Here is a 26,960-nt window from a genome sequence, read left to right as displayed (position 1 = left end):
TGTTGGCCACATGTAGCTAATTAGAAAGAATTTAAAATTCAGCTCCTTGGTAGCACTAGCTTGAGTGTGAGTGCTCAGAAGTCACATGTGACTAGTGGGTACCTCATTAGACATTGATGATAAAGAACATGGGTGTCATTGCAGAAAGTTCTATTGGACAGTGCTATTCTGGAATATTTTCTCATTCCCCTCTCCCCCTCAAAGATTTAAAAATGAAGAAGGGCATGTGACTGTACTAGGAAAGGCCAAGTGACCTCTGAAAGGCCTCCCAGGCTACAGGGACTATAATAATATTTACAATGAAAAAACAGACAAATGTTCAAGTAGGAAAAGTTATGTTTTTTTCCACTCTGAACATTAAAAAACTAAATCAAAAAGGAAAAATTCTTTACTTTTTCTCCTGGAAAGAGACAAAGAGCTGTATAAAAACAATGACAAGGAGAGGAAAATGGAATCAAATGCTGGTTGGACTGAAGGGCTCTTATTCATGTCTTTTTTTTTTCCATATCTAAAATTTTGCTTTTTTCTCTTTTTAAATATTTTTTGAAAAATTTCAATAGCTTTAGGGGTACAGGTTAGTTTTGGTTACATGGATGAATTGCACAGTGTTGAAATCTAGGATTTTAGTGCACCTGCCACCTAAGTAGTGTATGTTGCACTAAATAGGTAGTTTTTTGCTCCTCATCCTCCTTCTACCCTCCCATCTTCTGAGTCTCCAGTGTCCATCATACTGTATACCTTTGCATACTCATAGCTTAGCTCCCACTTACAAGTGAGAACATGAAGTATTTGGTTTTTGACTTCAGAGTTACTTCACTAAGAAGAAACCTCTAGTTTCATCCAAGTTGCTGCAAAAGACATTATTTCATTCTTTTTTATGGCTGAGTAGTATTTCATGGTGAATATACCATATTTTCCTTATCTACTTATTGGTTGATGAGCACTTAGGCTGATTCTGTATCTTTGCAATTGTGAATTGTGTTACGATAAATATATGCATGCAGGCATCTTTCTGATATAGTGACTTCTTTTCCTCTGGATAGAGACCCAGTACTGGGTAGTGGGATTGCTGTACCAAATGGTAGACCTACTTTTACTTCTTTGAAAAATCTCTGTACTGTTTTCCATAGAGGTTGTACTCATTTACATTCCCACCAGCATTCTTTTTTTCTTAAACTTTAAGTTGAGGGGTACATGTGCAGGTTTGTTATATAAACTTGGGTTATGGGGGTATGTTTCACAGATTATTTCATTGCCCAGGTATTCAGTCTAAAAATAACTCAACAGTTATTTTTCCTGATCCTCTCAGCAATCATAAGAGATAAGTTACACACGGACTTTCCAACAAGCCGTATTTGCTATTATTTCCAGTGGTAGACAAAATGGATTTTGTTGAGTGCAAAGTAAAGTTGAGATATATATTGTGTTTGCAGTCAAACCCAGATCTTGGCCTGCAGGAGCCTGTGTGTTCTGGCCTCATTCTGTTCCTCCAGCCTTTAGTCCACCCCCTCCCTTACCACGTGCTGCATGTAGAGCCTCGTGCAAGGTAAAATGTTCACAGATTCCCTGTCGTTTTACTTGCTGTTCCATCAACCTAGAGCACGCTTCCCCAGATTCCCTCGCATTCTTTAGGACTTTAGGTTTCTGCTTAAATTTCATGTCACCATGAATTTTTTTTTTCTGAAAACCTTAGCCCACATACACATTATGATTCTCCATTACAATATCCCATGAATTTACTCTTTTCTTTTTTTCTTTCTGTCTTTTTTTGAGACAGTCTCACTCTGTCATCCAGGCTGGAGTACAGTGGCACAATCTCGGCTCACTGCAACCTTCACCTTCTGGGTTCAAGAGATTCTCCTGCCTCAGCCTCCCGAGTAGCTAGAATTACAGGCACCCGTCACCATGCCTAGCTAATTTTTATATTTTTGGTAGAGACAGGGTTTCACCATGTTGGCCAGTTTGGTCTCGAACACCTGACCTCAAGTGATCTACCCGCCTCAGCCTCCAAAAGTGCTGGGATTACAGGCATGAGCCACCACACCCAGCCCATGCATTTACTCTTCATAATTATCATCTCTAATTGTTTTGTTTACTCTTTTTTCTCCCTAGTATATCCAAGTAGAATGTAAGTCCCATGGGGACAGAAACCATGTCCTTATTTCCTGTTGTTGCTCCAACATTGAGTGGACATTCAATAAGCATCCCTGGGATGAATGAATGGACAGAGAAAGACAGGTGGAGAGAAGACAAAGAGTTGTGCTCATCAAGCTAACCTGCATTATCTGCTGGTAACAGAACTAAGAATGGGCTACCAGACACTGCTTGGCCCTACTACCATTAGGACTGAAAGTATTTCAGGTTTTCCCTTTAAAAGGGTGGGCCATTTTCAAAATTGCTGAGCTTGATCATTTGTGCACAGATTGAGCAAAATGAGGTGAACTTGAGTGCTTTCAAGTCCAGCCAATTTGCATGCCAGCTGCTGTCATAAAAGTGAGATGAAGTTCAGATGCTCAAGTGGGAGACATTGAGGGCATCCAGAGCTTAAGGGGACTAGGGAATGCCCATCTTTCCCTCTCCATAGGCAAAAACTGGGAGGCACAGAAAATGCACATACCTTTAAGATCACGTTATGAGTGATTAATAAGGTCACCCAAGTACAGTTTATCATTCTTCACAGCATGCAGACAGCATTAACATCCTGCTACCTCATTCCCTGATGGCCACTGTAAAGAAACTTGCAGTTTCAACTTTCTCCAGGCCTCATTAATATTGGGAACCACAGGATATATACAAACGCTAAGCACAGGTTCCTGAACATAAGCAGGCACTTCAATATGCAAATGAAATAGAGGAATTTCAGAAGATCTTTAAAAGTTATAACAAAAGGCCATTTGCTATTCCCACACATTTCAGTGTGAACACATTTAAATATTTAATGTTCGTGTGGAATCCGTCCAGCAGTTTTGGAATGATAAAGGTGCTATTAGGCTAAAAGGGGCAAACATTCTAATAAAAACGTAGATTCTAAAACAGACCTGATACTTTGATGGGAGGTAGAACAGAGAATGAAATATTTAATTGGCGAGACACTGGAAAGGCAAGTGGTTGTTGATGAATAATGGTCAATGATAGTTTATTAAGAAATAACCCCAAGCAAAACTCATTTTCTCTGTTGCGGTAACCCAAGTCAACCAGGTTGGAGGAGAGGTCAAAAATCACACATCTGCCATTATGCTTGTGGAATATCCATGAATAAGACAGGTGTACAGGCCCATGAAGATACAGTTTGCTGGTTGAATGGTTGTGCCAAACAATACTGATGGAATGGATGGCTCTCCACCAGGAAAGTAATCACTACTGATGGGCTACAAGTGTCTACCCCTGACCCCATCCTGGTCAATGGTTTTTCCAATGACTTTGCTTCTCACTAAAAGGAAGAAATTGTGATAAACCATTTAGTGATTAATTCATTTCTTCAACTAATAATTATTGAACATCTTCCACTTGATAAACATTGAGCTGAAGGCATTAAGTTAGCAAAGATAAATTGGACAGTTTCTGCCCTCAAAAAACTCAGTTTAGAGGTGGAGGAGACAGTGGTCTGATGTTAACATAAGTTCTCGTAATACAGTCCTGATATATTGTAGGACCTTAATAATAAACAGTCACTGGATGAATGTCACATCCTCTATCTTGCATGTTCCTATTTGCACTGGACAAATTTCTTTGCTCTATTCCTCTACCTTCATTTGGGGAACTCCTACTTGTTCTTCAGGTTTCAACTCAGATGCTACCTTTCTCTGAAATTCTTTTTGTACCCACTTACTCCCACCCAAGGCAAGGAGATGTACCTCCTTTCAGAGCCAGTATGACTCTGGTAACACCTGGTTTTTATTTTGCAGTTGCCTGTTTACTTGCCTGTCTCCCTGACTAGCCCCTGTCCCCTTGGGGTAAGGCTCTTTGCCTTACTATTTTTCTATCTCTAGAACTCAACCTATTCTTTAGCAAATCACTGGGGCCCAAAACAAATAATCAAATGCCAAGTTTAATGGAGTTCTGGTACCAGGACTAAATTTTGATAAAATGACTTTGGCTGTTCCTTTCACATCTAAGATTCTTGAGGAGAATTAAATATACTAGTCTCGAGTTTCAACCTTTGAACATAACAACGGTGGAAGTATACCTTGTAAAGGGGTAACACTGGTGAGCCATAAACTAATCCAAAAATTTAAACCTTTTCTTTTGTTCTTACACGTAGGTAACCCGTAATTTCATTGTCGGTGGTGGTATGTTCCATTAAGTACTGTTTGCTAATATTTAGCTTCTAAGTGCACTAGTAACGATTGCTAAAAATTACTATGAAAAAGCCAACATTGACATATTACTAGTTTACTGAAGACCAAAAGTCAGCATTTTCATTAGAAGTGTGGATTCTAGACACTACATGTATAACCTATCACTCTCTACATAATAGGTTATTTGCAATTATTTAGTTATTTTATCTAATACTAATTATAACGCTATGGAATTTCTATGTATTGTTACTACATTTTACAGAGGAGAAGACAGACGTAGCAGAAAACTAAGTTAATTTCCCAAGGTAACTCAACTAGCAGGAGATAGAACCACAGGTGGAGATCACGCTCCAGAGGAATCCTTTTAACATCTACACTATATTTCATCTTAGCACCTGTAGAGTTGTTGAGCTTGAGGGGCACATGAGAAGGCAGGCATAAGTGGGCTGTGGTTGAACAAACAATGTCAGAGATGAATGATCTTCAGTCTAGAGGTGAAGACAATGTGGCATTAGAGTGAGGAAGAAGGTACCTGCTTGGAATGAGAGATATAATTGCTTTGAATGACTGGAGTATGGATGGCGTAGTAGCAACAAGGAGAGAGAGGGCGAGGCGTGGTGGCTCATGCCTGTAATCCTAGTACTTTAGGGGGCTGAGGCAGGTGGATCACAAGGTCAGGAGTTCAAGACCAGCCTGGCCAAGTTCGTGAAACCTCATCTCTACTAAAAATACAAAAATTAGCCAGGCATGGTGGTGGGCACCTGTAATCCCAGCCACTTGGGAGACTGAGGCAGAGAAGTGCTTGAATCTGGGAGGCAGAGGTTACAGTGAACCGAGATCACACCACTGCACTCCAGCCTGGGTGACAGAATGAGAGTCTGTCTCAAAAAAAAAAAAAAAAGAGATTGGAAGAAAGGAAAACTATTACCTGGAGTGTATGTTCAAAAACTAAAAACTAACAGGAAAACTATTACCTTGACTGCATGCTTAAAAACTAAAAACTAACAGCAAAGAGATGCAAGGACTAAATGTATGTCTGGTATAGAATATTTTCTTAAACATATACAAGAGACATTTTCAGACAAAAGGCTTCAACTAAATATCCAAGTGTCAGTTCTCTGAATCACTTAGCCCTTGGGACTGATTAAATTGATTACTTTTTCCCCCAATTACCTGGGCTTCAAATTTATTGCTCGTTTGCCTCCTTTACTTCTAAAATAAAGTACAAATCCACATTTACAATTTGATCAAAGCCATCATGATGAAAATTTCTAAGGCATTGTCAGTTGTGGTTGTGCTGATTTTTAATGATAGCCCCCTACCAATCAATAGATAATTTAATTTGAAAATGTGAAGCTGTAAACTTTAATGTTCTGTTTGGTATTTTCTTATTAATAGGAAAGATGGCTCAGTCAACTTATAGGGAGAGAGCTAAGAAGATCTATCCATTACAGTCCGATCCTGATGGGTGGCACTGACCAGAGGCAGCGCCACTCCCTGGGGCCACACACTGTTGGTGTTGGTTCTAGTTGGACTCTCTGACCCTACTCTGTGTGAAATACATGATTGCTCATCTCTGCGTCTTGCACCAAGGCTGTGCCTTGCCCTAATCTTCCCTCCTACACTTATTTTTATAACCCAAATACAAACTTTGCAGAGAAAGGGAAAAATTGGATCTCTCTACTCCAGTATATAATTTTATTTGTCTTACCCAATTCAGTCTACTACTTCAAGTCAGTCTACCAACGCAAAACTAGATTGAATGCTAAACTGTCGAGAAGACTAACAATTCCTTCTAAAAGCATTTACTGTTTATCTTTTCACATACCACTCAGTCCGCTGTGATTGCTGGTATCCTTCATATTTTATCTTATTTTTTCTTAATAATACATGCCTTTCCTAAACATTAAAATATCACTTCTTATAATAGCAAGAGTTAAAAGATAGTTAAGATGTTGAAGAATTCCATTTGTTTTAAAAACAAAAGACTGAAACCATCTTGATTCCCCTTCCACCTTCATAGATAACAGAAACATAGCTGCTAATGCTCTCCTCAATCCTTTAAAACAATTGCCTTTTTAAACCATTTGCAATTTGTTTTCTGCTTAAAGACATGAGGAATTCATTACAAACTATTTAGAGAATAAATATCCAACGAGTCAAACAAAGAGATGCTTATCTTTGTGTACGTACATTTTTTTCTTAAGAAAATATATTTCTACTGTCCTTTTATCTTTTAATGAAAATAAGATCACACTGAGGTTGGACTCCCTAAGCCATATGCTGGCCTTTTGCTGTGCCATTGACGATTCTCCCACCATATCACTATTAATGCCCTTGAAGACTACATATTCAGAGACTCCACAAGGGCTGATACAAAATATCCTCTCAAGTAATATTTCATAAATGATTAATAAACTAATGAGAATTCCACTGTAGCCTTATACCATACTTGATTTCATCAATTTCTGTTATTGGCCATTTGGGTAATTTTCCACTGTCTTGCTATTATAAACAATCTAGTAATGAACATCCTCATAGCCACACCTTGGCACACCTTCCTTATTATTTCTTTAGCATGAATTCTTCAGCATAAATTTAGTCAATGAAAGGTAATGCACTGTTATTCTGTTAAAGGCTATTATTAAAGTTGAAATTTAAGAAAAGGCAAAGAGAAAGTGAAAGCAAGTAATGGACCTAAATAAATCCCTACATGCTAAAGAACAAAAGGCTCTGCCACAGAAATACTGGAACTGGAACTCATATCCTAACAACGAAAACAACAGCAACTGTCAGATGGACAAAAACTGAAAATACAAACACACAAACACACACACACACACACACACAGAGAGAGACAACTGACATATCAAGAAATGAAGTTGGTTGAGTAAAGAATTAATTGGAGCCCAGCACTATGGGAGGCTGAGGCAAGCAGAACACCTGAGGTCAGGAGTTCGAGACCAGCCTGGCCAACATGGCGAAACCCCATCTCTACTAAAAATACAAAAATTAGCCAGGTGTGGTGCCGTGCACCTGTAATCCCAGCTACCCGGGAGGCTGAAACAGGACAATCGCTTGAACCCAGGAGGTGGAGATTCCAGTGAGCTAAGATTATGCCGCTGCACTCCAGCCTGGGCAACAGAGCGAGACTCTGTCTCACAAAAGAAAAAAAAAAAAAGAATTGATAGGTAATATGAAACTCTACTGATCTACTCCATTTCAACTTTATTTTCAGTAGAATATAATCATGTTTTCTGTTTCATAACAGAAACCTTAAATGCAAGAAAGAGGTAACCTATTCTTGTGACAATATGACTAGCTCATCATCGTCTGAAGAGATTTAAGTTCAACATCCATTTTTCTAGCCTAGAAAGCAAAGGCTTTTCCTCTTTCTAAACTCTTTCCCCCCCATTCCCTGAACACACGTCACCTTCAGTCCATTAATTTTATTAGGATGAGGTTTCTTATCTAATTAGGGTAAACACATTAACCAGAGTTAAATTTCTTTTTAAGAAATTTCTAAGAGATGATGGTCCTTCTTAACCCAATGCTGCAAGTTTTAAAAGACCTGTAGTCAGGCTCCTTGGCAATCAATATAAGCATTTAATGTAAAATGTATTTTCTTTTTAATTAGAAATTACTAAATTGGTGTGTCTTGCTACTAACACAGTCTGTGCTTTAAAAGTCTTAGGCATAAAATATTTGCATTATAGAATCAAACAAATGTAGTTGCTTTGTACAGTTTGGGATGTTTTAGAGAGCATGGTTATATTCTGTTTTGAATGATATTTAAATTGCTCTAATGTATTCTAGGCTGGACTCTCATGTCAATTAATCAGTGCCAAGGCTCTGTCTAACATTTTGCTACAAACTGGGTTCAATTGTAATTTGTCAACTCTAGCACCCGTTGCTATGACAAATAGCTTTGGTCTGGTTAATCTCTTGAACATAATAGCATTCTGCTACTTTGATAAATCTATTATGTCGTGGTTTACATATGCTTGGGGGAAAATTTTATTGGAACATTTTACACTAAATTATCTCTAGTTTACACTAACAAAGCAAGCAGAGGACTGATTCTGATGGTAGCTTCCCAATATCTCAACAATGCCAAGTTATCTTGGATCTCAAATCTCACAGCAAGACATTGAGGACAGTACCTGAAGTCCGACCAGACAGTTTCAAAATCATGAATCCCCATTTACTGACTTGGACCATTTACTTAACTTTCTATGTCCTGATCCTTCTTATTGGTATAAAGAAGATAGTAGTTTGGACCAACTTCTTAAAAGTGTGACAGTTCAGTGTAATAGAGGACAGTGTCTGCCGCATTAAAAACAACCAACAAAACCTGGATGTTGTTGTAATTGTTTAAAATCTTTTTTTACTGATGCATAATAATTGTACATATTTACAGGGTACATGTGACGTTTTGATACATGCACACAATGTGTTATGATCAGGGTAATTGCGAGTATCCATCACCTCAAACATTTGTCATTTCTATGGGTTGGAGACATTTCAAATGTTTTCTTCTAGCTATTTTCAAATGTACAATAAATTGTTGTTAACCATCATCACCACATCACCATACTATGCTGTGGAACACTGGAACTCACTCCTATCTAACCATATGCTGGTACTTATTAATCAACCTCCCCTCATCCCACCTTCTCCACCCTTCCCAGCCTCTGGTAACCACCATTCTACTCTCTACCCTCCAGAGATCAACTTTTTTAGCTCCCACCTGAGTGAGAACATGTGATATTTGTCTTTCTATGCTCAGCTTATTTCAGTTAACATAATGGCCTCCCTCCCGTTCCATCCATGTTGCTGTAACAAACAGCATTTCATCCTTTTTCAGGGCTGAACAGTATTCCATTGTGCGTATATACCACATTTTTAGTGTAATCATCTCTTAATGGATACTTAGGTTGATTTCATATCTTTGCTATTGTAAATAGTGCTGCAGTAAACATGGGTGTGCAGGTTCTTTGAGATACTGATTTTCTTTCCTCTGGGTAAATATCCATAGTAGGATTTTGCTGGATTTTATGGTAGTTCTATTTTTAGTCTTTTTGAGAAACCTCTGTATTGTTTTCCCTATTAGCTGTGCCAATTTTCATTCCAACCAACAGTGCATAAAAGTTCTCTTTTCTCCATATCCTTGCCAGCATTTGTTATTTTTTGTCTTTTTGATAATAGTCATTCTAATTGGGATGAAATTATACCTCATTGAGGTTTTGATCTGCATTTCTCTGATAATTAGTGATATTAAGCATTTTTTTATACCTGTTGGCTGTTTGTATGTTTTTTTGTTTGTTTGTTGTTTGTTTGTCTGTTTACTTGAGATGGAGTTTCACTCTTGCTGCCCAGGCTGGAGTGCAATAGCACGATCTCAGCTCACTGCAACCTCCGCCCCCCCAGGTTCAAGCGATTCTCCTGCCTCAGCCTCCCAAGTAGCTGGGATTACAGGTGTCTGCCAACAGGCCTGGCTAATTTTTTTTGTATTTTTAGTAGAGGCGGAGTTTTACCATGTTGGCCAGGCTGGTCTCGAACTCCTGACCTCACGTGATCTGCCCACCTCGGCCTCCCAAAGTGCTGGGATTACAGGCGTGAACTACCACGCCCAGCCTGTATATCTTCTTTTGAGAAATGTTTATTCAGATCCTTTGCCCATTTTTAAACGGAATTATTATTATTATTATTATTATTATTATTATTGCTATGGAGTTGACTGTGTTCCTTGTCATATATTCTGGATATGAGTTGACTGAATAGCTTACAAATGTTTGCTCCCATTCTACAGATCCTCTCTTCGCTGCATTCATTGTTTTCTTTGTTGTGCCAAAGCTTTTTAGTCTAATATAGTCCTATTTGTATATTTTGTTTCTGTTGCCTATGCCTTTGAAGTCTTAGCCATAAAATCCTTGCCTAGGCCATTGTCTTAATGCATTTTACCTATGTTTACTTCTAGTAGTTTTATAGTATCGGGTTTCAATCTTTAATGCATTTTGAGTTGATATTTGTATTTGGTAAGAAATAGGGTCTTGTTTCATTCTCCTGAATATAGATATCCATTTTTCCCAGCACTACTTATTGAAGAGGGTGTCCTTTCCCCAATACATATAATTTTTAAATAAATCCAGTTATACATAAATGGTAGTACAGTATATATTTTTTAAATGGTTGAAATTAAATTTTGAAGATTTTTAAAGGTTTCTACTATGAATGACCAAATAAAACTTGCAAAAAGGGTTTTGCTGCCAATGGAAGTGGCCAGTTCCCAGGTGGTCACTTCCTGGGAGGCACCTCATTGTGTACTGTCATCCAAAAGGGGCTGATGTGATTGCAGAAGTGGGCACTTATTGACCTCAGCTACCAATTTGAAACTGGCTGTAAATTGTCTCTTTCGGTCTTAACACACAGGATGTTTCTACATGGGAAAAGTGCATCTGCTGCAGTTTTCAGCAATACATTCTCAAAAAGTCAATTTCACCTTTTGGCAGCTCTGAAAGAATCCATATTACTTTAAGTATAATCGCTCCGAATAGGGGCAACAGTTAAAAGAAGGGGAGAAAAAAAAAGAAGCCCAAAGTACAAGGGGTGACAAGTAGTTGTTTTTGAATAACAGGGAAATCATACTCCAAGAAAAGAATTCTCTAGTATTATATTTATAGCAAAGTGATTAAAAGTTGTTTTTACTAAAGTTCTAATTCCTTACAGTTAAAAGAGCCACAGTAGTCCGTGATAAAATACTGAAACAACACAATGCCCCACTAAGAGATAAATGAAACATCAAAACTGTAGTAAATATTTCAGGTGTTCTGATGGGTTATCTTGGCATTAAAACATTCCATTTCCTGCATATCTCTCTTATTCTTTCTTTCTCCCACCTCTAAAACAACATCCCCATATATAAAAGTGTGCTCCTGGAAAATTCAACAAGACACAACCAAAGGAAAAAATTAGTGGAGACCAATTTGTAGAGAGAAATTCTATGTGGGAATTAGTGCAGAGGAAGGAGCATTGGGAACTCGAAGTGTGCTTTAATTTTCCTCATGAAAAAGAAGAGCTGAAATTGTGGAAGAAGCACCAGGAAAGAGCTTCATTCACTGAATCTTCGACCGCAGGTTTTGAAATATAATTCCCAAGATGACTTTGCTTTTACAAATAAATTTAATTCCAATTTAGGTGAAATTTTTCAGAGAGATAATTATATCCAACACCATTTATGCAATTTGGATTGAGGATACTGAGTTAGCGGAGAGTCAGCAATGCATTTCTGGAAATTGATCTGAATAAAGCAGGTGAACATTCTCATCTGAACCCCAGAGCATAGACACTTTCCTAGCTGTAGCTCCCTGAGTGTTGAGTTTTGCAATCAATTTCTACTCAAAAGAAAAATGCTGTCATAATATGAAGTGAAATGATATGTCTTTGCACTGTTCACAATACTTAGGTAAAATCAGGGGTGTCTTTATTTTTTTATGCTGAAGCGTGGTATGTATATTGCATAAACTACTCAGCAAGAGTTGGATACCAGAAGATAACCCAGTAAAAAGCATCCAAGTCAACACTCAGCTCCCCAAGGAGCGATTCTCTTCTCCTTCAGTAATTAAGCATTCAAACCAGTAAACAGCTTGGTTGGAATGATTTTATGACAAATGACCGAGAGCATATCAACCATAAAACTCAGCTCGGCAAAAATCCCTCAAGCCCAGGAAACTCAATCAATGTAGAGCAGGCAACAGCCTCAGCTGTGGCAGCATTCGCTCACTCTGAATCACATAAATCCAAGGAGGCCAGAGCTGCTCCGCTAACTCTGACACAAGACACAAGAGAGGAGGAGGGCACCAGGCTTTGCATGGGGAGACAGAAAAGGAAGGCAGGCAAGAAGTACGTTTCTTTTTCTCCCTTTTGCTCTGTTGCTGGTTCTACTTACAGGAGTTGATGAAGAGACGAAATTGCACAGTTTCTATTAACACAGATGTAACAAATATTCAAATAGAAGAAGAAAACAGGCAGAGAGACACGGTATAGGAGATGAAAGGGGGACACTGGGTTACAGCAAGATGATCTGGCTGCAACTATGGTCCCAAAAGCATCCCTGAATAAAAGAACAGATATTAATGCAGGCACACAATTTTTATCTCATTCTATGAGTTAACTATATGACTATTCACTTTTGTACCATATTTTTCCAATATTGCAGTATGCAAATTTCAAAACAGCAAAGGTGAAAGAATTTTACAGCAAACATCCATATATCCACCACCTGTATTCTACTACTGGCATTTTACTATACTTGCTTTATCCCAGCTATTTCCATCTGTCCATCTCTCTCTCCAACCATCAACCCACCTTATTTTTGGTGCATTTCAAAGTGAATTTCAGACATCATTAAAATACCCCCTACAACTTTCAGTATACATGATGTTTACTCAAGTTCAATATTTGTATTTTTTATGCCGTTACTTCCTAATAATACTATATGACCACCATGAAACAGTTACAATAAATTTTGAAATTTGCACATTTGTATATTTTCCCTTCTGCATAGCAACCAAGTAAAATTATTACATATTCACACCGTATAAACATATTGCCAATAGGAAGATAAAAATTCTCTGGGAGAACAGAGAAACTGAAATATGTGAGCAGAGAGGCTGACAGAGGACAGAGAACATAGAACCCTGCTTAAAAAAAAAAAAGTAGGAGTAGAAATAAAGTTTGACAATTTAATTACCAGCAGGAAAGGGTGGAAGTCAAGAAGCCATAAGGGAAAGGGGGATAGGGAAGTCTGAAATCAAGATAGGTGCACATGTTGCATGAAACCGATACGCAGAAAGGTGTGTGTTAGAATTATTACCAGAGCAGGGGAATGGAAGAACATTATGGCAAGACGCCATAATAAAAACCTTAAAGAAGTTTACAAAGTTCAGTGAAGAGTATCACTCTACTCTTTAGGAATGCGCTAACTCGCTTTCAAAGATGAACAAACATGGAAAGAACACAGCTTCCAGCACATAGCAAGGTCCAGCAACGGAGAATGTCATATTCAATCTCTAAATTCTACAACCACTTGAAACATGGAGCCATCACTTCCTTGTGGCCAATTTCTTGCTTCATTCTCTCTACTTTTCTCATATGGACACAGCATATTAATTAGACTGAGATCAGTGTATTTCATCTGATAATGTCAAAGTTATTGGAGGTCTGGAGTACATCCAAATTGCATTTCAATCTATCACTTCGATGTTATAAATGACAAATCAGTATTTTTAATACTTTTCTATCTTAATATTGTCTGATGGAACAAAGCCAGCACATCCTACAAGAAATATGCAGATTACTAAGGCTATACTTTCAACCTAATGGAATGCAAAACACTCATTTTTATGATACATGAAGGCAGTGGGTCACCGGAGTAGATGGACGCCCAGCAGGAGTTAGAGAAATTAACACCTTTCTGAAGTTGAAAGCAGTGGTAACTTGTTACTGAGTCACCTATTCCAACTGGGATCCTATTAAAGTGCTTGATTTGAGGGCAAGGACATAAAATCTCAATTAAAAATATTGTTTGTTAAAGCCTGGACTCATGCTGGCACCTGTGGAAAATTCATATAAACCAGCAGCGCATCTCCATCTAAAATTCAATTATGTAAGTCCAAGATTGTAGCTGGTCAGAGACAGCTTTGTTATGAAAATAATAGCAAGTGGGTTGCAATAATCACCCATTCTTCTTAAGACCACAGGGGCAGTAAACAACCGCAGGTTCAATGCCTGGAATTGCCGCTTCTGGCTCTATCCACTTATATATTGTAAGCAGCAAGCTGATGATAACCAACGGACTCAAGAAATAAATCAATATTACTGGCTTCCTTTTACATTTCATGCAGTCTAAGACAAGTAAAGTTCAAAACTCCGAAATCAGATGTGCGGAGGAAGTACTGTGTGTTCTACCTTTGCCGTTCTTTATCCAACTAGTGACTCCAAAATCATTTCACCTACAAGTGAGGCAAAGAGTTGCTATACATGGACTTAGACATAGGAAGTCAGGATGTTCAGTCATCAGGGTACAAATGCCCCAAGAATACAGACCACCCTCCTTTAGGGAACTTCGCAGCTAGTTCCTCTTTATCTACTAGCATGTATTCTAAGTACATTTTCAGTCCATTCATTTTTGTGGTAGAGGCCACTGTTATTTCTCTCCTGCACCACTGCCAACTTCCTCCTTAGCCACCTACTCCCCATCCATTCTAGAGTCAATAAAAACAATCTCCTGATAATATACATCAGAGCTCAATACTCTTGTCCTTAAAACTCTTCATGGTTTCCCATTGTATTTCGAATAAAAGGTAAAGTAACTGAAAAGGTCACACAGGACCTGGCCTTTATCTGCTATTCAAACTTATGTCCTACCTCTCCACTGACTTCTCTGCTAAGCTTGGCCACCCTGGTCTCCTTTTAGTTCTTTCCCACATCATGGCCTCTGAACATGCTGTTTCTGTTTCTAGTGATCCTTCTTCTTTTTGGCCAGTTGGCATCTTCATATCACTCAGACCTCTGCTTAAATGGGTTCTTCTCCAACAGCCCTTCCCTGGCCCACTGATCTAAAGAAAACACTACTGTATCTTCTACCATCACTCACTATTTCAGCTTCCTGATTTCATCTTCACACACATCCCCTTTGGCATTTATTGTTATAATTATTTATGTTTTTCTCGCTTCTACCACTGAAGTAATAATTAGTTCACAAAGGCAAGGTTCTGTCTCATACACTGCCCTATCCCCTTAACATTAGCAATAAATGACAAATAATGAATGAATGTATGAATGAATGAATGAATGAACAACCGTGTCCCAGCATAATTGCAGGTGTTTTTAACTTGGGTCTCAATGTTTCCTTCAAAATATCTCTTATGGTGATGAACAAGGCATGCCTTTACATACCATACTCCGGTCACCAGTTTATTTTAACATTCTTCCATCTCTGATAAACTGCTGGTAACAGCGTATCAAGAAACATATGTCAAGAAATATTAAATTTGAATTTTAAAACGGGTGTTTTGGTAGACTGAAAACATAATTTACTCCTGAGCCACCCTGGTTTCAGCTTCTGCTGCTATTTTAAGCCCAGTTGCAATTAAGTGCCTAAATACCATAATAAGGCATCTATCACCAAGCTCCTCTCTATGACCCATTATTAAAACTAAGAAGTGCTGTGAGGCTATGAGAATGATTCAATACAAATGACTTAACAGCTATTGATGAATTTACCTTTAACAAATGCCCTCCAGTACAGCCCATGATTCAATAGGTTTTGCTATTTCTTTTTCCTTCTCCTGCATTCCATTTTGTTCTCTCCAGCACGCCACTCAATGCAAATACAACAGCCGCAGTTCTGACAGTAACAGAAAGATCATAACACTATACACCTCGACTGAAATCTTAATGTTAGCCCCTGGTTGATAGCTACATCAATTTCAAAGATGTCTTTCCAACCCAAGACTGCTAGAGAGAAAAATTCATAAAACTCTGAGGGCACCATCTTTTCATTTGTGTGCCTACTAAGTCTGAACACCCTGACACAGTCAGCTTGGCCCTAATTATATTCTGAAGATGTAGAGATGGAGAAGTCTTTCAGAAATATGTTTCCTGCTGACTGTTATTCCAAGGGAAACAGAAAGCAAGATGAAATAAAAACATTTTACATCGCATTCTTCAGTGATTTTAATCATAAGGCTGCTCTGTTGACACTGAAAAACTTTCCAAGTCGCTGGTATTCTTAAGCAAGAATCTGTGCACTGCAATTCTTTTGGCTTATTATTCACTGAGGTCACTAAGATTTGCTACGCTTGATGTACTGATTAGGAGAGACACTCCAGGAGATGAAGAATGTATATGAGGTCAATAAACGGTACAATGAATGAAAAGAGAAGGAGCTTTGAAATCGGCATGGCTTCCTGCTGGATATGTACTTAAAGGCGGGTTAGTTCAAATCCCCAGAACCTCAGTATCCTTATCTGGAAAGTGGGGAAAACATAAGTCCTACCTCCCAGGACGGTTATGAGTATAAAGTGCCTGAGTGACCATAACAGCAAGAACCACGGTCCATCACATGCCTCCTTAGGGGAAGGATGGTGGCACTCATGTGCCGAGCACTTACTTTGAACCAGGCGCTGTATGGAATGCGTCCTGTGTGCATCTGCTCTCTCATTTAATTGGGTTGATGCCATTACTGACTTTCTGTACCAATGAGGAACCCAGGCTCAGATGGGACAGACAACTTGCCAAAACACGATCCTGCCTGGAATGCATAGCAGAGCAGGATCCAAACTCAGATCTGCCTGAGACCACAACTTTTTCTCTCGAATGCCATCTGGCCTTCCTAGTAGTTGCTCAGTGAATGTTGGTTTCCAATACTTTTCATTCAACTGTGGATAGAAATATCAGTCATTTTATGAATACCCAGATTGGCTCCTCCTGTCATTTATTCCCATGATTTTTAATTCTTCCCTTTCAAAAGCATTTTTATTTTATCAATTATGAGAGAGCTTTCTAGAAAAAACCAGAAAGGTTGCTAGACAAATTCTAAAAGAACTGTAACACTAATTTTATGGAGTCTATGTTCTTCCTTAGACAAAGACCTTATCACTCTTGCTCATTGCTGAAATTCTAGCATCTAGAAACTATTCAGTAAAATCTTATAGAATGAAAGGTAAAGATAATTAGTCATAACCTCTGAGAATTCATCATACATCTAAGCCAAGTTCAAATTCTATATACTCCAAATAACTTCTGTTCATACATGCATAACAAGTTCAAATTCTATATACTCCAAATAATTCGGTGTTTTGTTTGAGACAGGATCTTGCCTTGTTGCTCAAGCTGGAGTGCAGTGGTGTAATTATAACTCACAACAGCCTCGAACTTCTGGGCTCAAGTGATCCTCCCACGTCAGCCTCCCAAGCTGGGACTACAAATGCATGCCATCATGGCCAGCTAATTTTTTATCTTTATTTTTTGGAGAGATGGGATCTTGTTAGGTTGCCCAGGCTGGTCTTGAACTCCTGGGCTTATGCAATCCTCCTGCCTTGGCCTTCCAAAGTGTTGGGATTACAGGTGTGAGCCACAGTGCCCACCCTAAATAATTAGTGCTCATACATACATACATATGTATATAGTTATATGTGTATGTGTATGTATATATGTGTGTGTATGTATTTGTGTGTGTGTGTGTGTGTGTGTGTAGAGAGAGAGAGAGAAGGAGAAAAGAAGGCTGGGTCTGTATACTTCTGGTATTTATGCACAGCATGGTACTAAACTCATAACTATACCCAATTAAATATGCATTTATTGCCTAATTGAGATGCTAGTAAATCATGCCATAAATAACACTGGGAAAAAAATGATCCTACCAGATAATAATTACAGATACAAGTTCAGTTAACACAAAAAAGTATCAGTAAAATGGTTCAATAAATAACGGTGTCACTACTGGTGAACAATCCTTCAAATCACACAACCTAAGTCTTGTATAATAGGTGCATTTCAAAAGAGAAAGGATTTAGAAAACAGGCCAATCCTCATGATGCTGAAGTTGATAGCGTATTGTGCTTTCCACCAGTTTTACAATGGTGAAGCCATAAGGTATAGATTGCCTATGAAAGTTTTATGTCAGAAAAATGACTCTGGATGGCGGGTAGGGACGGAGGATAAGTCACAATTCAGACATCTATGAGCATGTAGATTCACAACTCCCAGGAATCTCTTTGCACAAGTTGCTGTCCATGAAGTGGATGGTGCCCAGAAGACATATTTTTGCTTGTGCAAAAAAGGCAGCAATCAAAAGGACATAGTAGGGGTGGTGTGCGATAGCAACTTTTTCTTTTTATACAAGAGACAATATCTGAGATGTTTAAAGAGAAGAGCCATAGAAGATACTAAAAATACTATTTTTAACAGAGATTATGTGAATACTGCCCCAACAGGCTTCTTACATATCCCAGGTGACAGCAAGTAAACCAGAAAGATATATATATATATATATATATATATACACATTTTTTTTTTTCTTTTTGAGACTGAGTCTCGCTCTGTTGCCCAGTCTGGAGGGCAATGGAGCAATCTTGGCTCACTACAACCTCCACCTCCTAGGTTCAAGCAATTCTCCTGCCTCAGCTTCTTGAGTAGCTGGGATTATAGGCACACGCCACCAGGCCAGGATAATTTTTATATTTTTAGTAGAGATGGGGTTTCACCATGTTGGTCAGGCTGGTCTCGAACTCCTGACCTTGTGATCTGACCATCTCAGTCTCCCAAAGTCTTGGGATTATAGGCGTGAGCCACTGCGCCTGGCCAACCAGTAAGATAATTTAAGGATCTCCCATTTGGCATGGTATAGGGACCTGCTATGGTACCATGAGGCGTTCTGCAGAGGTCTGCTAGGACTTTGGTAGGCTAACACCTCAGTAATCTGTGGTGAAGGGATATCTGCACAGTAGTATAGCTCCACAGGAGAGATGAGATTTTAGTTTGAGCCCAAGTGAGACACTTGCTGGAGTCTCCCAAAATACTGAGAAGACTGCTAGGAGATGGAGTTTCTATGAACTGGACATCAGCATTTGAGTTGTTATGCTTAATAAAATCTCACATTCCTATAACAGACTTGGGATCACTAGCAACTTTTGGCTTATAAATATATAAATATTGATTATATGTATCAATATTTCACTTTTCTACCCTATGTAAACTTTCAATTAATTAATAATAGTTAAGGATTAATAAGACAATAACACTTTTTTTTTTTTCCCTGACAGTTGTGTCTCACTCGTCACCCAGGCTGAAGTGCAGTGGCACAATCACAGGTCATTGCAGCCTCAACTTCCCAGGTTCAGGTTCAGGTTCAGCCTCCCAAGTAGCTGGGGACTGCTACTTCAGCCTCCCAAGCAGCTGGGGACTGCAGACATGTGCCATCATGTCCGGCAATTTTTTGTATTTTTTGTTGAGATGAGGCTTTGCCATGTTGCATACACTGGTCTTGAACATCTGGGCTCAAGTGATCCAACTGTCTCATCTTCCCATAGTGCTGAGATTACAGGTGTGAGCCACCATGCCCACCGCACCACTTTCTTGATTATTGTAGCTTTCCACTAAGTCTGGAAATCACACAGTATTCATCTTCCCAATTTTTTTTTCAAAGATATTTTGGCCATTCAAGTTCATTTCCATTTCTATATGAATTTTAGAATATGTTTGGCAGTTTTTATTGAAAAAAAGGCCTACTGGGGTTTGATTGGCATTGTGTTGAATCTATAGACCAATTAGGGGAGACTAAGATAAATCTCTCAACCTACACACGATATTGGCCTGTATCCTCACATATTTAAGTCTCTTTCAACTCCTCTCAGCTATTTTGTAGTTTTAAGAGTATGGGACTGGCATATCTTCCATCAGATTTGTTCCTCTAAGTATTTCACTATTTAAAATGCTATTGCAAATGATGTTTTTAAGCTTTAATTTCCAATTTTTGTAATATATAAAAATATAATTGAATTATATATATTGATATTGCATCCCGCAACTTGATAAATTCATTTCTAAGTTTCAGTGGCTTTCTTTTGTAGAGAGCATAAAATTTTATGCACAGATGATCATGACGCCTATGAATAAAGACAGTTTTTTCTTCTCTAAATAGATGCATTTTACCTCCTTTTCTTGCGCATTATCACTGGCTAAAATAATGCGAAAGGGAAGTGGTGAAAGCATAAATCCTTGCTTTGTTCCCAATCTTGGGGGCAACACCAGTATTTCCTCATTAAGCGTGATATTAGCTACACATTTTCCACAGATGCCTTTTATCATATTGACCAATTTATCTTCTATTCTTGCTGAGCTTTTTAAAAAACTAGAATCCATTTTGGATTTTGTCAAATGCCTTTTCTGCATCTATTAAAATAATAGTGTTGGTTCACATTTTGTTGTTAATATGGTGTATTTCATAAATTGATTTTCAAATGTTAAGGCATCTTTGCAATCCTAAAACAAAATCTGCTTGTTCTTGATATAGTATCCTTTTCATGTATCAATAGATTTCATTTGCTTGTTGTTTTAGCATTTTCAGATAGGTATTCATGAGGAAGACTAGTCTGTGGTTTCGGGGGTTTTTTCTTGTGAATTTTTTCCTGGTTTTGGTATTACAGTAATCGTTGCCTCATAGAATGGATTGGGAAATATAACTTCCTTTTCCATTTTCTGAAAGAAATGTTTTGTAAAGTTTATTAGCAAAGTCATCTGGGCTTGGAATTTTCTTAGTGGGAAGATTTTTAACTCCAGATTTAATTTATTTGATATATATCAAGAAATTCAGATGATCTATTTCTTCTTTAGTGAGCCTTCTTAGATCTCTTTCAAGGAATTTACCCATTTCACCCTTAAATCTTAATATCATGAAATAAGGTTGTTCATAATATTATCTTATTTTTCTTTTAATACCTATAGAATCTGTAGTGATGTCTCCTCTTTCTATACTGATATTGGTAATTTGTATCTTCTCCTTAACTTTACTAAGCCTGGCTAAAGGTGTATTGATTTTATTAATTTTCTCAAAACACCAGCTTTTGGTTTCAAAGATTTCCTCCATTTTTGGCCTACTACCTGTTTTACTGATTTCAACTCTGATCTTTATTTCCTATCTTTTACTTAATTTAATTCACCTTCTTTTTCTATTTTTCTAAGGCAGAAGATAAAGGAAGTGATTTAAGACCATTTTTCACTATCCTAATATGGGTATTTAATGCTATGAATTTCTCTTCAAGCATTGTTTAATAACACTACACAAAATCTGATATGTCTTATGTATATTTTTGTTCAGGTCACTGTTTATTTTGATTTCCATTTAGATTTTCTCTTCGATCCACAGGTTATTTATTAAAGTGTGGCTTATTTTCCAAGTGTTTGGAGATTTTCATTTTATATTTCTGTCATTTATTTCTAGTTTGATTCCACTGTGGTTGGAGAAATAACTTCAATTCTCTTAAATTTATTGATTAAAAAAAATAGTCCAGTCCAGAATAGCTCTTTTCTTGGTAATGTTTCCTTATGTACTTGAAAATAATATGTATCCTGCTATTTTAGGATAGAGGGTTCTATAGTCACTAATCAAGACAAGTTAGTTAATACTACTATTCAAATCTATATATTTAATAATTTTCTAGCTATTTATTCTGTCAGTTATTGACAGACTAGCACTGAAATCTTTGGCTATTTCTCCTTGCAATTCCATCAGTTTTTGTTTCATGTATTTTAAAGTTGAGGTGCATAAATATTTAATGTCTTCTTGATTAAGTGACCTTTTCCATTATGAAATTACCTTCTTTATCCCTGATGTATTTTTCTGTAGAATCTATTTGTATGATATCAGTATAGTTACTTCAGTATTCTTTAGATTAGTGATAGCATTCTGTATCTTTATGACTTTTTAAAGGAAAAAAATACACTTTATTTAAACATGCAAACACACCACTTGCTTTATATATTGAAAAGATAACATTCACAAAATCAAATCACAAATGAAAAACTGGGAAATCATTTACTGCATATATCATAGATGAATGGTTAATATCCTTAATTAATATACATGAAAATGTGTTACAAATAATCAGAAATAAATGAACTTGATTTTTTAAATAGTCGAAACACATAAAAAAAAATGAACATTTATTTATTTATTTATTTTTCTTCTTTCTTTACTTTCGAGACAGGGTGTTGCTTTGCCCTGAGTGCAGTGGAGTGCAGGCTGGAGTGTAGTGGTGTGATCACAGCCCAGCGCAGCCTCAGCCTCCCAGGCTCAAGTGATCCTCACACCTCAGCCTCCCAAGTAGCTGGGACTACAGACATGCACCACCATGCTCAGTTAAATTTTTAAATTTTTTGTAGAGATGGGGTCTTGTCATATTGCCCAGGTTGGTCTCAAACTCCTGGGCTCAAGAGATCCTCCTGCCTTGGCCTCCCAAAGTGCTGAGATTACATGTGTGCACTACCATTCATCCTTATTAACATATTTGTGTCTTTATATTTAAAGTGTGTTTCTTATAACACAGCCTGTAATTTGATCTTATTTTTATTAACTCTGACAATCTCTGCCTTTGAACTGAGTATATTTAGAATATTAATATTTAATGTGATTGATAGAATTAGATTTAAACCTATAATCTATTGGTTTTTTATTTGTCCCAACTTTCCCTTTTCCTTTTTTTTCTGTCTTCTTTCAGAATAATTGAAAATTTTTATTATCCTATTTCCTTTGCTGGCTTATTAGCTATAACTCTGCATTTCATCTTTTTAGTGGGAACTTTAGGGTTTACATTAACACTATAAAAGGGAAATCTTTATAACTTTTTATTTTGAAAATATTACAAACTCACAGACAGTTGTAAAGATAGTACAGAGAGGTCTCGTTTCCCTATCCTGCTAGTGACGTTGGTAACCCATTTGTTACATCTTATGAAACTATAATATCATATTGTACTGTATGAGATTGACATTGATAAAGTGTGTTTGTATAATTTTATGCCCTTTTATTACATGTATAGATTTCTGTAACCACCACCACAATCCAATACAGAACTAATTCACCACAGATTCCTCCTTCATGCTGTACCTTTATAGTTCTACCCATCTTTTTTTCTCCCACCATACTGGCAACAACAACCATATCTTTATACTTCTGTCATGGTGAAAGTGTTATATAAATGACATTGTATAGTCTATAACTTTTCGAGATTGTTTTAATTTTCATTCAACATTATGCCCTTGAGATTCATCCCAGGTGTTGTGTATATCGATAGTTCGTTCAGTTTTTATTGCTGAATAGTAAGTAGTTCACAGTACGGATATCTCACAGTTTCTTTAACCATTCACCTACTGTAGATATTTTGGTTGTTTCCAGTTTTTGACTCATAAATAAAACTGCTGACAATAATTGTGTATAGGTTTCTGGGGTTTTTCATGGACATTAACTTTCATTTCTGTGGAATAAATGTCCAGAAATGTGATTGTTGACTCATTGGTAAATATCTATTTATTTTAAGAAACTACAAACTATTTGCCAGAAGAGTTGTGTCATTTTACATTCCCATCATCAATATATGAAAGACACACTTTCTATGCATCCTTGTAAACATTTGATATTGTTTCTATTTTAAATTTTATCTGTTCTAACATGTGTATAATGATATCTTATTATATTCTTAATCTGCATTTCCCTAATAGCTAGTAATGCCGAATTCTTTCCATGTTCTTCATTGCCTCCATATATCCTCTTTGGTAAAATATTTCTTCAAGTCACTTTAAAAAGATTTTCTAAATGTATCGGTTTTCACTCTTTGACATTTTAAAATTGACAATAATTGTATCTATTTATCACGTACAACATGATGTTTTGAAAAATGTATACCCTGTAGAATGTCTAACTCAAGTTAATTAACATATGCAGAACCACACACAGTTATAATTTTTGTGGTGAAAACATTCAAAATCTACTCTGTTAATGATTTTCAAGAATACAGTACAGAATTATTAACTACAATCTATCACTATGTTGTACAATTGATCTATTGAACTTATTCCTCCTATCTAACTAAAACTTTGTATCCTTTGACAAACATTTCTCTAACCCTTTACCCTTCCAGTTTCTGGTAACCACCATTTTACTTCTTTATAAATTTATAGATATTCTTTATTAGACATGAAATTTGCAAATATTTTCTTCCACATTATAGCTTTTCTTTCCAATATCTTGACAGGATTGTTCAGAGGCCACATCTTTAATTTTTTTTTTTTTTTTTTTTTTTTGACACAGTCTCGTTCTGTCGCCCAGGCTGGAGTGCAGTGGCATGATCTCTGCTCACTGCAACCTCCACCTCCCCAGTTCAAGTGATTCTCTTGCCTCAGCCTCCCAAGTAGCTGGGATTACAGGTGCACACCACCATGCCTGGCTAACTTTTGTATTTTTAGCAAAGACAGGGTTTCGCCATGTTGGCCAGGCTGGTCTCGAACTCCTAACCTCAGGTGATCTACCTGCCTCAGCCTCCCAAAGTGCTGGTATTACAGGCATGAGCCACCACGCCCAGCCAAATTTTGATGAAGTCTTATTTATCATTTTTTCCTTTTATAGACCCTTGGTGGCATGTCACCAAGCTCTAAGTTTGAAAGATTTTTTTCCTATAGGATTGCCTGAAAGTTTTATAGTTTTATGTTTTCAATTTAACCTATGATCAATTGTGAGCTAATTTTTATGAGATGTGAAGTTTAGGTCAAGATTTATTATTTATTATTATTTTGCCTATGAATAGCCAATTGTTCCAGCACCATTGTTGTAAAGACTGTCCTTCCTCCATTAAATTGCTTTTGCATTATTGGCAAAAATCAGTTGGTCATTGTTGTCTGGGGCTATTTCAGTGTTTTCTCTTCCCTTCCATTGATTTAGGAGTCTACATCTAAGCAAATACCACATAGTGATGATGACTGCAGTTACATAATGTCTCGAAACTAGGTAGACTGATTTGTCCCACCTGATTCTTATTTTTCAAAGCTGTGTTAACTATTCTAGTTTCTTTGCTTTTCTATTCAAATTTTGAGATAATCTTGTCTATATTTATTTTTTAAAACTCTGCTATTTTGAAATGATTGCATTACATCTGTGTATCAATTTGAGCAGAAATGGCATCTTTACAAAGTGGAGTCTTTCAATCCATGAACACACTATGCTTTTCCATCTATTTACATCTTGGCCTTTTTCATCAGCATTTCATAATTTTCAGCATACAAGTCCTGCCAGATGCACACCTAAGTATTTCCCTTTTTTCTGGGTGATTAAAATGGTAGTGTATTTTAAGTTGTTTTTATGTGTTTACTGTAAGAAATTTAGAAATTATTTTTTGCAATGTGATTTCATATCCTGTGACTTTGGTGAGCTAACTTGTTAGTCCACAAAATGTGTGTGGGTTTTAAATTTTTGGTGTTTTCTATATAACCATGCAATCCACAAATAAGGATAGCTTTATTTCTTTATTTTAATTTGTATGCCTTTTATTTATATTTCTTGTCTCATTGCACTGTTTAGAAATTCCTTACTATGTTGAATAGCAGTAGTGTCTTGTTCCTATATTTAAGGGGAAATCATTCATTTGTACCATTATACACAATATTAGATGTAGGTTTTTTGCCCTTGGCCTTTATCGAGTTAAGAAAACTGTTATCTAATTTTTTCTGAGAGTTCTGGTTGTGTATCAATTTTGTCAAATTTTTTCCTGCATCAACTAATGTGAGCATGTGATTTTTCTTCTTTAACCTATCAGTACAGTGAATAACATCAATTGATTTTCAAATACTGAATTAGTATTGCATTACTGGACTATTCCTCATTAGGTTGGGGTGAACAAGTCTTTTTATATATTGTTAGATTCTATTTGAAAATGTTTTAAATAGTGTTAATTCTATATTTATCAAAGATATTGCTTTGTAGTTTTCTTGTTTCTTTTGCTACTTTCTTTGTCCAGTTTTGTGACCAGAGTGTAATGGCTTCATAAAATAAAGTGGAATGTGTACCACCACCTTTTATTTTTAAGACAGAGTCTTGCTCTGTCACCCAGGCTGGAGTGAAGTGACACAATCTTGGCTTACTGCAACCTCCGCCTCCCGGGTTCAAGCAATTCTCCTGCCTCAGCCTCCTGAGGAGCCGAGACTACAGGCACTTGCCACCACGCCCAGCTAATTTTTGTATTTTTACTAGAGATGGGGTTTCACCATGTTGGCCAAGCTGGTCTCGAACTCCTGACCTCACATGATCCACCCGCCTCGGCCTCCCAAAGTGCTGGGATTACAGGCATGAGCCACCACACCTGGCCCACCTTCTATTTTCTAAAAGATATTTTGAAGAATTGGTGTTAAATGTTTTAAAAATATGGGTAGAATTCTCCAGTGAAACCATTTAGACCTGGAGATTCCCTTGGGGTTGGGGGAGGGGGGGGTGTTAAATTATGAATTCAATTTCCTTAATAGTTATAGGGTCATTCAAATTATCTATTGCATATTGGGTGAATTGTAGTTTGTGCTTTTCAAGGGAATTGGTTTAAGCTGTCAAATGTGTAAGTGCAGAGCTGTTCAGAATAGTCTCTTATTATCCTTTTAATGTCTGCAGGGTCTATAGTAATATTCTCAGCTTCTTTCCTGATATTGGTAATTATTCCCTTCTTTTTTTTTTTTCTATCATCCCTACCAGAAGTTTGCCATTTTCTTCTATATTTTTAAAGAACTAGCATTTCTCTATTGTTTTTCTGTTTTCAGTTTCATTGACTTTTGCTCCAATTTTTATTATTTCCTCTCTGCTGCTTGCTTTAGGTTTATTTAGCTCTTCTTTCCCTATTTTTGTTTGAAGTGGGAGCTTACATTATTGATTTTAGAATTGTCATTTTTAAATTGAAAGCATTTAGGGCTATACATTTCCCTCTAATGACTGCTTTAGCTGTGTCACATACATTTTGATACATTGTATGTTTATTTTCATTAAGTTCAATGTCATTTTTAAAATGTATTATGAGACTTCATTTTCAACTCATGGATTACTGAGAAGTTTACTGTTTAGCTTCCAAG

The 26,960-nt window shown here is 37.0% G+C and overlaps 1 protein-coding gene and 1 non-coding gene across 32 annotated transcripts in view; both read right to left on the bottom strand.

The window, feature by feature from the left end:
* The window catches only part of RBFOX1 (RNA binding fox-1 homolog 1), a 2,494,239-nt gene that overhangs the window by 953,451 nt on the left and 1,513,828 nt on the right, over positions 1–26,960 (bottom strand). The window lies entirely within an intron of this gene.
* On the bottom strand, positions 16,857–16,918 carry LOC129016381 (U7 small nuclear RNA). Its single transcript, XR_008494787.1, has one exon. It is a non-coding gene; the product is annotated as a U7 small nuclear RNA (small nuclear RNA).

Source organism: Pongo pygmaeus, chromosome 18 (genome assembly GCF_028885625.2).
Source record: "Pongo pygmaeus isolate AG05252 chromosome 18, NHGRI_mPonPyg2-v2.0_pri, whole genome shotgun sequence".
NCBI classification, from domain to species: Eukaryota; Metazoa; Chordata; class Mammalia; order Primates; family Hominidae; genus Pongo; species Pongo pygmaeus.
Note: the sequence above shows the minus strand (reverse complement) of the source record. Positions and strands in the feature narration are given on the sequence as shown.